Source organism: Pecten maximus, chromosome 11 (genome assembly GCF_902652985.1).
Source record: "Pecten maximus chromosome 11, xPecMax1.1, whole genome shotgun sequence".
Taxonomy (NCBI): domain Eukaryota; kingdom Metazoa; phylum Mollusca; class Bivalvia; order Pectinida; family Pectinidae; genus Pecten; species Pecten maximus.
The window spans coordinates 17,880,715-17,896,391 of record NC_047025.1 but is presented as its reverse complement, the minus strand read 5'-3'; positions in this window follow the sequence as shown (position 1 = coordinate 17,896,391).

Below are 15,677 nucleotides of genomic sequence, written 5' to 3'. Positions count from 1 at the left end.
CTGGTCCAGTGTGACACTTTATATGGACCTTACTGTCAGCGTTTTGGTCCAGTGTGACACTTTATATGGACCTTACTGTCAGTGTTCTGGTCCAGTGTGACACTTTATATGGACCTTACTGTCAGTGTTCTGGTCCAGTGTGACACTTTATATGGACCTTACTGTCAGTGTTCTGTGCTGGTCCAGTGTGACACTTTATATGGACCTTACTGTCAGTGTTCTGGTCCAGTGTGACACTTTGTATGGACCTTACTGTCAGTGTTCTGGTCCAGTGTGACACTTTATATGGACCTTACTGTCAGTGTTCTGGTCCAGTGTGACACTTTATATGGACCTTACTGTCAGTGTTCTGGTCCAGTGTGACACTTTATATCGACCTTACTATCAGTGTTCTGGTCCAGTGTGACACTTTATATGGACCTTACTGTCAGTGTTCTGGTCCAGTGTGACACTTTACATGGACCTTACTGTCAGTTTCCTGGTCCAGTGTGACACTTTATATGGACCTTACTGTCAGTGTTCTGGTCCAGTGAGACACTTTATATGGACCTTACTAGCAGTGTTCTGGTCCAGTGTGACACTTTATATCGATCTTACTGTCAGTGTTCTGGTCCAGTGTGACACTTTATATGGACCTTACTGTCAGTGTTCTGGTCCAGTGTGACACTTTATATGGACCTTACTGTCAGTGTTCTGTGCTGGTCCAGTGTGACACTTTGTATGGACCTTACTGTCAGTGTTCTGGTCCAGTGTGACACTTTGTATGGACCTTACTGTCAGTGTTCTGGTCCAGTGTGACACTTTGTATGGACCTTACTGTCAGTGTTCTGGTCCAGTGTGACACTTTATATGGACCTTACTGTCAGTGTTCTGGTCCAGTGTGACACTTTATATGGACCTTACTGTCAGTGTTCTGGTCCAGTGTGACACTTTATATGGACCTTACTGTCAGTGTTCTGGTCCAGTGTGACTCTTTATATGGACCTTACTGTCAGTGTTCTGGTCCAGTGTGACACTTTATATGGACCTTACTGTCAGTGTTCTGGTCCAGTGTGACACTTTATATGGACCTTACTGTCAGTATTCTGGTCCAGTGTGACACTTTATATGGACCTTACTGTCAGTGTTCTGGTCCAGTGTGACACTTTATATGGACCTTACTGTCAGTGTTCTGGTCCAGTGTGACACTTTATATGGACCTTACTGTCAGTGTTCTGGTCCAGTGTGACACTTTATATGGACCTCACTGTCAGTGTTCTGGTCCAGTGTGACACTTTATATGGACCTTACTGTCAGTGTTCTGGTCCAGTGTGACACTTTATATGGACCTCACTGTCAGTGTTCTGGTCCAGTGTGACACTTTATATGGACCTTACCATGAGGACCTGTTATGTTAATGGCTTGGTTGGGTACAATGGAGCCTGGTGAAGCTGAGCCTGGTTGTTAATTATGATCGCCACTTAACTGTGTAGATTACAGGTATAGATCTTAGGGAAGATCAAAGTGTGACATACTGTTCACCTTCAACCATAAATAAAGTTTCATGGGAGTGAATTTTCAGATGGAAAGATAGTAAGATAATTGAAGTGACTATAAAGTTGTTTTTATTGTGCCATTAACGATGGTCATATTTTAACTATTTAAATATTTTCGTTTTAAAAACTGCACTGATTCACGTTATCTACGCGTGTGATTATTATTGTTTTAGGTGTTCACCGTTTTGGTAACTGATTAGATACAGGTATTGAAAAAATATTAATTTTTGCCACTTAGATATCAAAGTTTGATGGGATAAATTTTGCACCATATTCCTGATAATAGCTACAGGTAAGCCCGGTAAATTTAGTCACCATGACAACGTAATCACCGTACTAGATGGCATCAAGTCATTAATGGTAACGACTCATAAAAACTTGTCATTTTGAAAAATCTGATAAGTATTGTTAAAATCCCCTGTATGTGACAGGGGTGTAAGTCTAACTCATGTTGGGATAGGTTCCCCTGTTGTTAATCTTTCCCACCAAACTTTATCGTTTAATGAATTCATAATTGCGCTGTGAAGAATAGAGGGTCTGTGAGACTTACTTCTTGTTATATCCTCCAAACTCTTTCATCGAGAATTTTATTAATTGTACAGAAAGTTTTTATCCATAGAAATTTGCATCAAATTTAAAAGGATTTAAAGCTGACTGCCCTTCAATACAAAGGAAGGATAACCCGATTTTATATTAATTGACATACGCTTTTCTTTGAATGTATCGCTGGGCATAAACATCCTATCTCCCAAACACATAAAAAGCCATGAATTATGTGAGATTTGGCCATTATTTTATAAATTTGAAATGGCACATCAAACTTATATTAATCAAGACAGCACGCCATCCTCGTTCATCCTTATTACTGCCGCCTCGGCTCACGGCGGACGAGCCTCGATTTACCACAGGGGTCATCTTCAAAGTTTTAAAAAATAAAAGCCAGTCTGATGACATTCCCATACCTTAACAGTGCCTTATGTTGGATGTCATGTGTCATTGACAGTGCTAACGGCTCAGCCATTACACACAACTCATAGGGATAAAGTTTTTAAAATCGTCCAACATTGTCACAAGGGGTGGAAACAAAATCATTCTTTTTATACCTCTTCTTAAATCAAGTATAAATTTATTGAGCCTTTATGGCTCAATTGGCAATTTCATGGCTTGGTTTCATAAAAGCTGACAGATTAAATTATATCCGTAATTTCAATATAATGAGTTTTCTGATATTTAGCAAAGTTTGACTTGGCTGATCCCACTAAATTTAAGTATTTTATTAGACTGGGCTTAAAAATCTTTTAAGTATCTGAATTAATGTTTGCTATTTACACAAGGATGACATTACCAATGCATGGTAGAAAGTCCAACGGTGATTGTTACTGTATGTAGGAACACTTTGAATATTTTATCTCTCAAATCATGTCTATTACCTACTCAAACAGCTTATCAATGATGGTTTGTTTCATTAGAAATAACTTTCAAATGACCTCTGTCACAAACACCCTAATGGCCTCTGTTTGTGATTCTGTACCTCTAATTGATTTTTTTTAGGTATATATACCATTTAAATAACATTAGAAATAACTAGATTCTCCTTAGGCTTGTGTACGCTTTACATTTTAGCAGTTGTTGTTTTTTAGTAACAAAGTTGGGGTCTAATTTTGCCCATGTATATTAAATCTATTGTGAATTAGAGTGAAATTTAAATTCTGATTTTGCCTATTCATTAAATACAGGGTAAATTAAAGTAATTTTGTAGACAATCAAATTAAATCAATTGAATTTTGTACATGGTAAATTCAAACATTTTGTACAAGGTAAATTCAAACAAATTTTGTACAGGGTAAATTCAAGCAAATTTTGTACATGGTAAATTCAAGCGAATTTTGTAATGGGTAAATTCAACCGAATTTTGAGTTCTTTTTTCTTTTTTGTCCAAACATATGAACTCTCTGGTAATTCCCTGTCAGTGTGAATTAAAAAAAAAAATACGAATATTGTTTCTATGGTAAATTCATGTGAAATTTGGATTTTTATTTTTTCCAAACATCAACTTTGTGGTGAAATGTAAATGATTATTTTTTCTCCATACAACTTAAGTACATCATGTGTATGGTGCATTCATTTGACATTTGGCTTCTAATTTTGCATATGAATACCAACATTGTTATAATTTGAAAATATTATATAGGAAAGTAAGTGTATTTTTAACAAAATTCGTAATGACATTTAAATTTTCTTAAGGTTTCTAATTAATATTTGGGAAGTATCTGATAAATATGATTGACATTTATAAACAGTCGTTGGAGGTTGTTTTGATTGACCTTTATGGACATGCTAGGATGTAGATGTTATGTTTTATTAACCCTCTACTAGTCTAACTCTGGTGTACTTTACATCTATCTTGACAGGTTAACAAGATTTGTGGACTTTCTATCAAACAGAACTTACTCGACAGACAGACAATACAGGTATGTATGAAACATTTGGATGTTTTAGAAGGATACTCAATAAGCTGTTATATTATAGCAGTCTCAAATCTGATTCTAAATCTAATTATTTGAACCAAGTAGGATGGAATGTCTTTCCAATTTTTTATTTTTTTTCAACAATTATTTACAAAGTTCAATGAAATTGAAAATTGGATTGAACGAAATTTGGAAAGTTTCTAAAACTTTGGTTTCAGAAAATTCATTGACAGAAAATTGATTCCAGGAAATCCCCAGAACACCTCACATAAAAATGTCTAGGAAAAATCTGGTGGTGTGAGATTACTAACCTGAGGTTTACGTGACATTTGATTTGATATAATAGTCTAGAAAGAATACAAGTTATTTAGAAATATTGGACTATTATATCCTTAAAGTACAAAACAAGGATTTTTTATTCTTTTAAATACAGCGTTTTCATTTTCAAAACTTCTAAAAATTATTTGATATGTTAAGGATTACATGATGATATTATGGTTAACTCAAATCAAATGACAAATGGTAACAAGCATTAGAAGCGGTTTCAATATGTACCAGAATAGCAGTTTTTGCTGTTGTGTAAATTGAACTTAGTAATTGACCTGGCGTTATGTTTTGTTTTTTTACTTGAGAATGGAATTACTAGGCTCATGAAATTAATTAAACTACACAGTGTACTTCATGACCTGGAATAACCTGCTGTCTCTGTGGTTTAAAACAACCTGAATTAGGAGCCAGAGTTGCTTATGTATTTGTAAGGTTCAAGCACTCACTGGCTTCCTGACAAGGCGGCCATCTTGCTCATCGCCATGCATTCTCATTTCGGTGAATCGTTCTGTTTAATTTGTTTTTTCTCTTTAACCTCATAGGTTTGTGTTCTGACAATGAAAAGGAATTAAAATATCTATGCTAGCTTTGTCTTCAGCATTGCGGGATCTTCTTATCGTCAATTTAAAAACGGAATCGAAAACATCCCTTACCGGATTACATGTAGGTACAATGTGTACTTGTCAGTCAACATGTGACACATTTGAAAATGGCTGCCGAAGTCAACCCAGCGAAGATTTTTCATTTGTGAAAGTCGTTATTGTGGAGGTAGATTGTCTTACAGCGGTGTATATATATAGGTTTGAGACACTGTAGCGCCGACTCGTTGCGTCGACTCAGAGAGATGTTCATAAGTATTACCTCTAGTATGATATTGGAAATGTCAGAAGGCTTTATGCAAGATTGCTCAGTTCGCTTTCTAGGGCCTATATATCAGCGGCGAATGTTTGTGTGGTAGATAATTGTAGAGGGTTGTCTGGGCTCTAATTTCCAGCTTTGTCTCTAGACCTTCCTTCTTTATGTGATTAAGTGACATAGAGAAATTAGAATTTGCTAGAAATAATTATTTTTATGTTCTCAATAGATTAAGTAAGATTCCATCCGTCTGTCCATTCATCAAATATCGCAGGTTCTCCCAAGGCCGTAATAGGAGATAGGTTTTTGGGGGGTGGCGTTTCACCAATCCACAGATAAATGTTTAGGAGACGATTTTGTATTAATGTGGAAACATATTTACTTACGTGTGCATTGGTAATGTTTCTCAGCTGTGATTATCACGCGAAAACATGAGCAGAAAATAAGCAGGTTTAAAACCATATATGGACAACTTCCAACTTTTGTAGAAAATGTTGTAATTAATCAAAAATGTGCTTTTGTCATATTCTACCAATTGTAGGATACAGTTCTGCTATTCTAGAAAATTATTTTGATGTATTTTTTGGAGTTCTTTCTGGTAAAGTGATGGGAGCTAGGATATATTTTTTCTGTATTTTTGTCTTCAGCCACATGTATATATATGTAATATGTATATAGAAAATTTTAAGATGTGATATTCTACACCGACCATCATAGGTTGTCTGTCTGGAAGCAATCCTTGTTATCACTATTCCTTATGAAGTACTGGAATGATCTTTCTCAAATTATCATCTTTAGGTTTTAATTGATCTCTGGATGGGCATGTTCAATTCTGTGACTGATCAAAAAACAAAATGACTTACTGGTGGCCATCTTGGATTTTGAAAGCTGAAGTCTGTTATTTCCTCTTCTCTGTTGATCTTTAAGCTTAATAAAATTTATTTGTAGGTTCATCTAATTCCTGGTTGGTTGAACAGATAATTGTTATGAGGAAAAAGGAGAAAAGTACAGAAAAGATAGAAAAATTTAGAAAAGTACAGAATAGCTAGAAAAGGTACAGAAAAGCTAGAAAATACAGAAAAATACAGATAAGATAAAAACAAAGATCAGAATGGTACAGAAAGGTAAAGAAAAGATCAGAAAGGTACAGAAAAGAAATAACGGTAAAGAAAAAAAAAAGACTAACACTTATATAGAACAACAAACATCATTCAAAATGCTTGACGCCAAGATCTCTTGTTTGAGTATCACATGTATTCATATTAACCATTCTTAATGGATTTGAGCCCACTTGAAATCATCTAAGAGTAGAATAATGCTGAGCCACAGTAATATTTGAGAAAGAGTCCAGCATTGCTGAACCACACAGTTATATTTGAGAAAGAGTCGAGCATTGCTTAACCACACAGTAATATTTGAGAAAGAGTCCAGCATTGCTGAGCCATGCAGTAATATTTGAGAAAGAGTCGAGCATTGCTTAACCACACAGTAATATTTGAGAAAGAATTTAAGCATTGCTGAGCCACACAGTAATATTTGAGAAAGAGTCCAGCATTGCTAAACCACACAGTAATATTTGAGAAAGAATTTAAGCATTGCTGAGCCACACAGTAATATTTGAGAAAGAATTTAAGCTTTGCTGAACCACAAAGTAATATTTGAGAAAGAGTCAAGCATTGCTGAGCAATACAGTTATATTTGAGAAAGAGTCCAGCATTGCTGAGCAATACAGTAATATTTGAGAAAGAGTCAAAGCATTGCTGAACCACACAGTAATATTTGAGAAAAAGTTTAAGCATTGTTGAGCCACACAGTTATATTTGAGAAAGAGTCCAGCATTGCTGAGCAATACAGTAATATTTGAGAAAGAGTCCAGCATTGCTGAGCAATACAGTAATATTTGAGAAAGAGTCAAAGCATTGCTGAACCACACAGTTATATTTGAGAAAGAATTTAAGCATTGATGAACCACACAGTAATATTTGAGTAATATTTGAGAAAGAGTTCAAGCATTGCTGAGCCACACAGTAAGAGTCAAACATTGCTGAGCCATGCAGTAAGAGTCACACATTGCTGAGCCATGCAGTAAGAGTCACACATTTCTGAGCCATGCAGTAATATTTGAGAAAGAGTCAAACATTGCTGAGCCATGCAGTAAGAGTCAAACATTGCTGAGCCATGCAGTAAGAGTCACACATTGCTGAGCCATGCAGTAAGAGTCACACATTGCTGAGCCATGCAGTAAGAGTCACACATTGCTGAGCCATGCAGTAAGAGTCACACATTGCTGAGCCATGCAGTAAGAGTCGATAATTGCTGAGCCATGCATTGAGAGTCAAATATTGCTGAGCCATGCAGTAAGAGTGAAACATTGCTGAGCCATGCAGTAAGAGTGAAACATTGCTGAGCCATGCAGTAAGAGTCAAACATTGCTGAGCCATGCAGTAAGAGTCAAACATTGCTGAGCCATGCAGTAAGAGTCAAACATTGCTGAGCCATGCAGTAAGAGTCACACATTGCTGAGCCATGCAGTAAGAGTCAAACATTGCTGAGCCATGCAGTAAGAGTCACACATTTCTGAGCCATGCAGTTAGAGTCACACATTGCTGAGCCATGCAGTAAGAGTCAAACATTGCTGAGCCATGCAGTAAGAGTCACACATTGCTGAGCCATGCAGTAAGAGTCACACATTGCTGAGCCATGCAGTAAGAGTCGATAATTGCTGAGCCATGCATTGAGAGTCAAACATTGCTGAGCCATGCATTGAGAGTCAAATGTTGCTGAGCCATGCAGTAAGAGTGAAACATTCCTGAGCCATGCAGTAAGGGTCACACATTGCTGAGCCATGCAGTAAGAGTCAAACATTGCTGAGCCATGCAGTAAGAGTCACACATTGCTGAGCCATGCAGTTAGAGGCACACATTGCTGAGCCATGCAGTAATATTTGAGAAAGAGTTTAAGCATTGCTGAGCCACACAGTAAGAGTCAAACATTGCTGAGCCATGCAGTAAGAGTCACACATTTCTGAGCCATGCAGTAAGAGGCACACATTGCTGAGCCATGCATTGAGAGTCAAATATTGCTGAGCCATGCAGTAAGAGTGAAACATTCCTGAGCCATGCAGTAAGGGTCACACATTGCTGAGCCATGCAGTAAGAGTCAAACATTGCTGAGCCATGCAGTAAGAGTCACACATTTCTGAGCCATGCAGTTAGAGGCACACATTGCTGAGCCATGCAGTAAGAGTCAAATATTGCTGAGCCATGCAGTAAGAGTCACACATTGCTGAGCCATGCAGTAAGAGTCAAGCATTGCTGAGCCATGCAGTAAGAGTCACACATTGCTGAGCCATGCAGTAAGAGTCTAACATTGCTGAGCCATGCAGTAAGAGTCACACATTGCTGAGCCATGCATTGAGAGTCAAATATTGCTGAGCAATGCAGTAAGAGTGAAACATTCCTGAGCCATGCAGTAAGAGTCACACATTGCTGAGCCATGCAGTAAGAGTCACACATTGCTGAGCCATGCAGTAAGAGTCACACATTGCTGAGCCATGCAGTAAGAGTCACACATTGCTGAGCCATGCAGTAAGAGTCTAACATTGCTGAGCCATGCAGTAAGAGTCACACATTGCTGAGCCATGCAGTAAGAGTCACACATTGCTGAGCCATGCAGTAAGAGTCACACATTGCTGAGCCATGCAGTAAGAGTCAAACATTGCTGAGCCATGCAGTAAGAGTCAAACATTGCTGAGCCATGCAGTAAGAGTCAAACATTGCTGAGCCATGCAGTAAGAGTCTAACATTGCTGAGCCATGCAGTAAGAGTCACACATTGCTGAGCCATGCAGTAAGAGTCTAACATTGCTGAGCCATGCAGTAAGAGTCTAACATTGCTGAGCCATGCAGTAAGAGTCAAACATTGCTGAGCCATGCAGTAAGAGTCAAACATTGCTGAGATCCATTCTGCTAGGTACATGTAGTAATGACTTCCGGGTTTGGTTGCCACACTGTCAGTCAGATTGGCATGTAACATACCTGCCAGGTAATATTTGGTAACAGGAGATCAACACATCACCTAAGGCAGAAGCTATATATTATATATAGTTTAAGTCTTCATTAGACTTGGGGCAAGTTTGCTCCTGTTAGTCTGAATATGTTTGATTTGTCCTAACTTTGAGGACAGAAATTGGATCTTTTTTTGCATTTTAGTTCATGTTTGGAGCAAAAACGAGCTGTAAAATATGATTCTGAATTGATATTTATTTTTAAATATGTATTAAAGATAAGGGTGTAAACATCAAGTGGCAGTGCAGGTTGGCAGTGACAAAACCAAATCTATTTTTTATTTCTGATGAAAAAATAAAAGTAAAAATAATAAGTTAAACCAGCAATGTTTGTAGCTTATGCTCTAAAGATTGATGATGGTCGAGGAAAGTTTGATGAAGGCAACAGTTATAAGTGTAGAGGTTAAATTGGTCAGCCATCCTTAAAACTATTATCACAGAATGTACCTGAACTGAAACCTATATGACATTACTTATAATATTAAACACATTATGATATTAATGTAAAGAAATCCTACAAATGAGTTTTTGGGGGGAGCAGGTGTACTTTTACCTGGCTATACTACCTTGCCAGCTAGATGATAGAGATTGTAATCTGTCTCGTTAGAGTTCTCCTAGACACACAGGTCTGCTTACTTCCTCAAATCATACACAGTTATACCTGTATTCTATCTGGATTGTCCATTGGTCATCCATCTGAATGTGACTTACCTAAACATAGATGATCATGTGACCTATAAGATTAGTAAAGATGAATGTTTCCATCATCAATTCTACATTTGAGGGTAGAATATGCCTATCTTCCATACTAATACATATGATTGGCTTATAACCCACTTCTGTCTCACTCCAATGACCCATCTAATAACCCACTTCTCTCTCACTCCAATGACCCATCTAATAACTCCCATCTAATCTACTCCCTCCCTCCACACACTCTCAAGTAACCCACTCCCATCTAATCTACTCCCTCCTCACACTCTCAAGTAACCCACTCCCATCTAATCTACTCCCTCCTCACACTCTCAAGTAACCCACTCCCATCTAATCTACTCCCTCCTCACACTCTCAAGTAACCCTCACACTCTCAAGTAACCCTCACACTCTCAAGTAACCCTCACACTCTCAAGTAACCCACTCCCATCTAATCTACTCCCTCCTCACACTCTCAAGTAACCCACTCCCATCTAATCTACTCCCTCCCTCCTCACACTCTCAAGTAACCCACTCCCATCTAATCTACTCCCTCCTCACACTCTCAAGTAACCCACTCCCATCTAATCTCCTCCCTCCCCACACTCTCAAGTAACCCACTACCATCTAATCTACTCCCTCCTCACACTCTCAAGTAACCCACTACCATCTAATCTACTCCCTCCTCACACTCTCAAGTAAGCCACTCCCATCTAATCTACTCCCTCCTCACCCTCTCAAGTAACCCACTCCCATCTAATCTACTCCCTCCTCACACTCTCAAGTAACCCTCACACTCTCAAGTAACCCTCACACTCTCAAGTAACCCTCACACTCTCAAGTAACCCACTCCCATCTAATCTACTCCCTCCCTCCCCACACTCTCAAGTAACCCACTCCCATCTAATCTCCTCCCTCCCCACACTCTCAAGTAACCCACTACCATCTAATCTACTCCCTCCTCACACTCTCAAGTAACCCACCACCATCTAATCTACTTCCTCCTCACACTCTCAAGTAAACCACTCCCATCTAATCTACTCCCTCTCACACTCTCAAGTAACCCACTCCCATCTAATCTACTCCCTCTCACACTCTCAAGTAACCCACTACCATCTAATCTACTCCCTCTCACACTCTCAAGTTAACCACTCCCATCTAATCTACTCCCTCCTCACACTCTCAAGTAACCCTCACACTCTCAAGTAACCCACTCCCATCTAATCTACTCCCCTCCTCACACTCTCAAGTTAACCACTCCCATCTAATCTACTCCCTCCTCACGCTCTCAAGTTAACCACTCCCATCTAATCTACTCCCTCCTCACACTCTCAAGTAACCCTCACACTCTCAAGTAACCCACTCCCATCTAATCTACTCCCTCCTCACGCTCTCAAGTTAACCACTCCCATCTAATCTACTCCCTCCTCACACTCTCAAGTAACCCTCACACTCTCAAGTAACCCTCACACTCTCAAGTAACCCACTCCCATCTAATCTACTCCCTCTCACACTCTCAAGTAACCCACTCCCATCTAATCTACTCCCTCCTCACACTCTCAAGTAACCCACTCCCATCTAATCTACTCCCTCCTCACGCTCTCAAGTAACCCACTCCCATCTAATCTACTCCCTCCTCACACCCTCAAGTAAACCACTCCCATCTAATCTACTCCCTCCTCACACCCTCAAGTAAACCAACTCCCATCTAATCTACTCCCTCTCTCCCTCTCAAGTAACCCACTCCCATCTAATCTACTCCCTCCTCACCCTCTCAAGTAACCCACTCCCATCTAATCTACTCCCTCCTCACCCTCTCAAGTAACCCACTCCCATCTAATCTACTCCCTCCTCACACTCTCAAGTAACCCACTCCCATCTAATCTACTCCCTCTCACACTCTCAAGTAACCCACTCCCATCTAATCTACTCCCTCCTCACACTCTCAAGTAACCCACTCCCATCTAAACTACTCCCTCTCACACTCTCAAGTAACCCACTCCCATCTAATCTACTCCCTCCTCACACCCTCAAGTAAACCAACTCCCATCTAATCTACTCCCTCTCTCCCTCTCAAGTAACCCACTCCCATCTAATCTACTCCCTCCTCACCCTCTCAAGTAACCCACTCCCATCTAATCTACTCCCTCCTCACCCTCTCAAGTAACCCACTCCCATCTAATCTACTCCCTCCTCACACTCTCAAGTAACCCACTCCCATCTAATCTACTCCCTCTCACACTCTCAAGTAACCCACTCCCATCTAATCTACTCCCTCCTCACACTCTCAAGTAACCCACTCCCATCTAAACTACTCCCTCTCACACTCTCAAGTAACCCACTCCCATCTAATCTACTCCCTCTCACACTCTCAAGTAACCCACTCCCATCTAATCTACTCCCTCCTCACACTCTCAAGTAACCCACTCCCATCTAATCTACTCCCTCTCACACTCTCAAGTAACCCACTCCCATCTACTCCCTCCCTCCTCACACTCTCATGTAACCCACTCCCATCTAATCTACTCCCTCCTCACACTCTCAAGTAACCCACTCCCATCTAATCTACTCCCTCCTCACACTCTCAAGTAACCCACTCCCATCTAATCTACTCCCTCCTCACACTCTCAAGTAATCCACTCCCATCTAATCTACTCCCTCCTCACACTCTGAAGTAACCCACTACCATCTAATCTACTCCCTCCTCACACTCTCAAGTAAACCACTCCCATCTAATCTACTCCCTCCTCACACTCTCAAGTAACCCACTCCCATCTAATCTACTCCCTCCTCACACTCTCAAGTAACCCACTTCCATCTAATCTACTCCCTCCTCACACTCTCAAGTAACCCACTCCCATCTACTCCCTCCCTCCTCACACTCTCAAGTAAACCACTCCCATCTAATCTACTCCCTCCTCACACTCTCAAGTAAACCACTCCCATCTAATCTACTCCCTCCTCACACTCTCAAGTAACCCACTCCCATCTAATCTACTCCCTCCCTCCTCACACTCTCAAGTAAACCACTCCCATCTAATCTACTCCCTCCTCACACTCTCAAGTAACCCTCACACTCTCAAGTAACCCACTCCCATCTAATCTACTCCCTCCCTCCTCACACTCTCAAGTAAACCACTCCCATCTAATCTACTCCCTCCTCACACTCTCAAGTAACCCACTCCCATCTAATCTACTCCCTCCTCACACTCTCAAGTAACCCACTCCCATCTAATCTACTCCCTCCTCACACTCTCAAGTAACCCACTCCCATCTAATCTACTCCCTCCTCACACTCTCAAGTAAACCACTCCCATCTAAACTACTCCCTCCTCACACTCTCAAGTAACCCACTCCCATCTAATCTACTCCCTCCTCACACTCAAGTAACCCACTCCCATCTAATCTACTCCCTCCTCACACTCTCAAGTAACCCACTCCCATCTAATCTACTCCCTCTCACACTCTCAAGTAACCCACTCCCATCTAATCTACTCCCTCCTCACACTCTCAAGTAACCCACTCCCATCTAATCTACTCCCTCCTCACCCTCTCAAGTAACCCACTCCCATCTAATCTACTCCCTCTCACACTCTCAAGTAACCCACTCCCATCTAATCTACTCCCTCCTCACCCTCTCAAGTAACCCTCACACTCTCAAGTAACCCACTCCCATCTAATCTACTCCCTCTCACACTCTCAAGTAATCCACTCCCATCTAATCTACTCCCTCCTCACACTCTGAAGTAACCCTCACACTCTCAAGTAACCGACTCCCATCTAATCTACTCCCTCCTCACACTCTCAAGTAACCCACTCCCATCTAATCTACTCCCTCCTCACACTCTCAAGTAACCCACTACCATCTAATCTACTCCCTCCTCACCCTCTCAAGTAACCCACTCCCATCTAATCTACTCCCTCCTCACACTCTCAAGTAACCCACTCCCATCTAATCTACTCCCTCCTCACACTCTCAAGTAACCCACTACCATCTAATCTACTCCCTCCTCACACTCTCAAGTAACCCACTCCCATCTAATCTACTCCCTCTCACACTCTCAAGTAACCCACTCCCATCTAATCTACTCCCTCTCACACTCTTAAGTTAACCACTCCCATCTAATCTACTCCCTCTCACACTCTCAAGTTAAACCCAATCCCATCTCACCCTCTCAAATAACCGTTCTCATATACCTATATGTTTTTTTAACTTGATATATCTTCTTTTTCCCGACTCACTCAAAGCAGCTTCTGATGGTGGGATAAGAAGCTGATCTATAAACAGTCTAATGCATCCTACTTTTTTAAAATACGAAAGTAAACGAGTTGGACAGAGGAGATGGCCTCAGGTGAAAGTGTCGCCTATCTGCTGAAGAAGTAGCGTGATCCATGGTCACTTGAGAACATCTTAAATAAGAAACCATAAAATTGAGAAACTTGTGGGAATTAATTTTTTAATTGCATTTAACCCATTGTATAGTGTTTCAGACACTGAGTACAATAATGTAATTACTGAAATGACACGACCTTCTCGTGCAGATCTTTCAAGATTCAGGAATTTTCATATATTATAATAAATGGTAGTACGATGGTGCTGTTCTTGTGACAAACAGTAAAACGAAGCATCTTGGTTTCTAAGATAAGGATTATAATGTATAAATATTCCTTTATTATACAATCTAAGTGGATACAATGCCATTATTTTTAGAGATACCTAATGCACCACTGTCAGGTAGCAAACCAAAATTGTAGGACTTTTGAATGAGAGCCTACACTGCCTTGAGATCATAATGTTTATACCAAAGTGACATTGGGCTGCCATTTCTCTCAGATCTGTTTTTTATACCAAAGTGACATTGGGCTGCCATTTCTCTCAGATCTGTTTTTTATACCAAATATGACATTGGGCTGCCATTTCTCTCAGATCTGTTTTTTTATACCAAAGTGACATTGGGCTGCCATTTCTCTCAGATCTGTTTTTTATACCAAAGTGACATTGGGCTGCCATTTCTCTCAGATCTGTTTTTTATACCAAAGTGACATTGGGCTGCCATTTCTCTCAGATCTGTTTTTTATGCCAAAGTGACATTGGGCTGCCATTTCTCTCAGATCTGTTTTTTTATACCAAAGTGACATTGGGCTGCCATTTCTCTCAGATCAGTTTTTTTTATACCAAAGAGACCCAGGACTGCCATTTTCAGTGTCCATCAGATTAGACACTTCAGTGTACAGTGTTCAGACAACAGTTAGTATTCCTACTACAACCCTCAGGTGTAAGACCAGTGCTGTTATCACCACCTATAACTGTTTAGAAACATGTTTCATTGTTACAATGTACAAAGGATTCAGACATAGATTTGATTTGATGTATAAGTTCTGTCTCCTTAATGTGAAGAAAATCTTTATAAAATAATTTAAATGAGAAAACATAAAACAAACTGTTATGCTGATGGAGAAAAAAAAGATGGTTTTGAAAACACAGATTCTGGTCACAGTTTTCACAATAAATTTGATAGTGTATGTTTCCAAAAATTTAGAAGTTGGTATATAATTCCAATCAGCTGTAAGTGTTTATAGGAACATACAATAAAATAATACAGAGTAGATTGGCCTAGCTTACTACTAATGGGGAATGTTTCTTGTGAAGTTACGTCGTCTACGTGTACATGGCGATCTTATGATATGCCGATAATTTACTCTTGTAAATTGAACGAGCCTTGTAGGAGGTATA